This window comes from Schistocerca gregaria, chromosome 7 (assembly GCF_023897955.1).
Source record: "Schistocerca gregaria isolate iqSchGreg1 chromosome 7, iqSchGreg1.2, whole genome shotgun sequence".
Classification (NCBI taxonomy): Eukaryota; Metazoa; Arthropoda; class Insecta; order Orthoptera; family Acrididae; genus Schistocerca; species Schistocerca gregaria.
The window spans coordinates 36,239,398-36,243,439 of NC_064926.1; positions in this window are offsets into that span (position 1 = coordinate 36,239,398).

Genomic DNA, 4,042 nt, shown 5'->3' on the forward strand with positions numbered 1-4,042 from the left:
TGTCAGTTATGTCACTTACATAGTCACATCACCTGTTAGCTGCAAAATAGGTGTATCTGAACCATATTGTATGCCCCACTTTTATCATACTGTCTTCGTTCTCCACTTTCAGTGGAACTTAAATGAACTGTTTCACTCTAAAGCTTTCTCCATTTCCATGATATTTTTTTTTTCAAGGAATGTGTTTCATATAGTGATAACTATGTAATTTTAAGCTTCCTACTTTCTTTTTTTAAAGTCAGATTGCATATAAATATGTATTCTTAAGCCTGCCCTGAATGAAATGGTCTCTTCTGTATAAACAGAAAATGAGATGATATGAAAACTGTTCCTGAATACAATTTTTTTATGGATCAAAACTAGAGAAGAGTAGAGGAAGATTGCTTTGTCAAATGTATAATAATGGGCAGATGTCAACATGACTGAATTCCGCAAATGTAATAATTTGTAGTAAGCTCATAGTCCAGCATCAATAATGTAAAAGTAGTCAACCTTATATCCAAACTACATGCAGTGAGCATGAGCTCAGCCTGTCAATTTACCTGTTCTACTTATAAATCTTAAATTTAAAGACGCAAAGCAGTTACGCGATGCATAAAGCGATGAATTGGCAGCTCTCTGCATCTTCATCTGCTGACTTACCAGTAAAACAGGCACAGGAATAGACCAAAAATGTTGTTTGGTACTGTTTTGAGAAAAGTAATTACTGATTGTAGTAATGACCCAGAAAAATTTGGTATCGCTCCTATAAACAGAAGAACTACAACAGTACTTGAGACTGCATCATGTCAACTGCAAAGGGCACATGCATTTATAAAGATACTGAAATCTTAATGCAGTGACAAAGCATTACTAACAAACTCCAGAATTTTTTATTCGCGGAAATATGTGTGCTGTTAGCGCATAATTATGGCCGTTTTGATGCACTCAGCATCCATCCATCAACCTTGTGGTACAATAAATCATCACAAATGACATATACAGAAAAAAGTCCTTGTCTCTTAGAATGTACAGAAAAATTCTCACTAAACAACGTGAGATGAATTCAGCTATCCTAGTATTTGAATGGATTGTTGCACACAAAAACTGACCATCTCACTAAACACCGAACGTAGATTTGAACATAGGAAGTGATGGTTAAAGCTCTGGAAATACTGTAAATACAACTGCACCATACCTTAGAATACAGAACCGAAACTCGGCAAAAAATTTTTGCATGAGAACTGGGAATGAGCTTCAGAAAATTGATTTGAATCTTAATTACGTTTCTCAGGCACAGAAATCTCTGTTTAGATCATCACATACAGACAAGATTCCCAAAACATATGGCGTTATACTACCTGCAGGATCTATTTGTGAGTTTAAGCGTCGGCCACGTGGCCGAGCGGTTCTCGGTGCTACAGTCTGGAACCGCGCGACCGCTACGGTCGCAGGTTCGAATTCTGCCTCGGGCATGGATGTGTTTGGTGTCCTTAGGTTAGTTAGGTTTAATTAGTTCTAAGTTCTAGGGGACTGATGACCTCAGAAGTTAAGTCCCATAGTGCTCAGAGCAATTTGAACCATTTTTTTTTTCGTTTAAGCTACTGACTGGGAGCCATACCTGTTCGACAGAGAGTTTCGTCATGTACTCCTTTTGATTTTATCAAAGGCAGCTACCCTATCAGAGAATGATACTCGATAATGTAAAAGTAGTCAACCTTATATCCAAACTACATGCAGTGAGCAAGAGCTCAGCCTATCAATTTACCTGTTCTACTTATAAATCTTAAATTTAAAGACGCAATGCAGCTACGTGATGCATAAAGCGATAATTTTCATAATACTCCTCTCACATTTTTGAGCAGGTTTGGAATATCGTTTGCTGGAAGTACAGCAGAAGACCTCAATAAATGATCATTCAGTTTTCCATGATCAGAGCTAAATTAAATAGGGCCTGTAGTCTATTGAACAAATAGACACATTGTCGTCCTAATATAAATACATAAAACATAATACTAGTATATGGGTATTATATAATACTGGCACAAATGTATGACATGAAAATGTGAAAGAAATGTTTGCATGTAAGTAATAGGGTACTCAAAATCAGTAACGGCACAATGTTGGCACAAAATATGCGAAAGAATTATATTGCAAGTAGAATATGGTAATTAAAATCAGAAGACATAATGTTGGAACAAAATATGCATGAATAAATAATTGTGTAAACTGACGGAAGGAACAAATGATGTCAGCTGCATTGGGACTTTGTGCAGAACCAGCAGCGATAAGTGAAAATGTTTACCCAACGAGGGCTCAAAGCTGGGATCTTCTGCTTACTAGGCAAGTGCGTTAACCACTGTGCCATCCAGCTAGAGTGTTTATTGCAAATGCGTGGACTGCCTTGGTATGTTCCCCAGCCGACTCACATTTCCATCTAGGACAACTAAGCTGCAGTCGACACCCTCCATACGCATTGATTTTAGTTTACAGCTTGAAGTCGAACTAAATATGCAACCGCTGTGAAGGTCCTCAATTCATTGTCTATGTCACGAATTAATTATGTGAACGTAGGGTGTCTGTTCCTTTGGACATGTCCATAAGAACAGGCGCCAGGTGGGATCCGCAGTTATGATACGTATTATGTCAATATAATGGGGAGGGGGAGAAAGGAAAGGAAAGGGAAGGAACTAATGATTTCTCCTGCAGTGGGACATTGTGGGCAATCAAAGGTGACGAATGAAAGTATATGACGGACGAGGACTGCAACATAGTATCTCATGATTAGTAGAAAGTTTCGTTAACCACTGTGCCAACCAGACACATTTGTCACAAATGTGTGGACTATCTCGGCATGCTCTCTGGTAGTTTCATATTCCCACCTAGCACCACCCAGCTGCAGTCGCTGTACTGGTCCTCCATGCTCGGTACTTTGAGATACCTGCAGGGGTGGAACATAAATATCCATTGGCACTGAATGTCGCGGACTCATTGCCCGTCAAGGCGAATCAGTTATATGAATGCATGGTTCTGTTCACTTTGATATATGTGATAGACACTTCATCCAGGTGGCGCACTCATTAACACATCTGCCTAGAAAGCAGGAGATTCTATATTCGAGCCCTGGTCTGCCAGAAATCGTCATTCGTCGCCACTGATTCCGCATATAAACCTGATGCATCTGATTTCACTAGTTCCTTTCCTTTCCCTTCTCCCCTCTTCCCTGGAACCTACACAGTATGCATCACTGCTGAAGATCCCGGGTGGTATCTGTGCTTTTGAGCATATCTGAAACAGTCTCCACGTATGTATATAATATTTTTTGCCTTACCTGAATGTGTGTTAGAAAGTAGTATACGTTAAATTACAGGTTCTGATACATCATCCATAAGACAATTATGGTTATTTTGCTTTTTTCCATTAAGAGAAAGGTGATTGATTAGTTTTGTCATATGATTAGCTTAACAGTTTCGTACAGCGCACACAAATGAGGCTTTAAAGAGACTTTTCGAATGACTTGCATCTCATACTTAAAGCACTAATTACGCCATATTGCAAAATGGATGGTACGATATAACTGAATTGTACTTGATTATGAAAGCTTAACAGTATCAATGGTAGGCAGTAATGTGGCTTATGTCTCAACCTAATATGTCGTCTGCCATGGATATATAACATGCTTGCAGTAGATTAGCCTCTTTGAGTCACCTCTCATTGCATTCCACACAAATACGTGACAGCTAGCAACTCACCCTGTCTGGAAGTTGCCTCCAGCATCAGTCTTAGATGAGTGCCATTCTATCAGATCATAGCATGTGACAAGTATTCCTCCAGATGAAAAACCTATGAACTGGTTTCGATAAGTTGTCAGTTCAGACTATGGCAATTCTCATATGCATTCTCATGCTAGCTGATGGTTGAAAGGCATCCACTCATGCCTTGACATGAAATATTCCATAAAATAAATACAAAATTAACATAGTTGTGTCCAAGACAAAAATGTAGATAATCACATCAAAGATGGGACATTTCCTCTTAACGTGGGAGAAATTTTTTATCACAT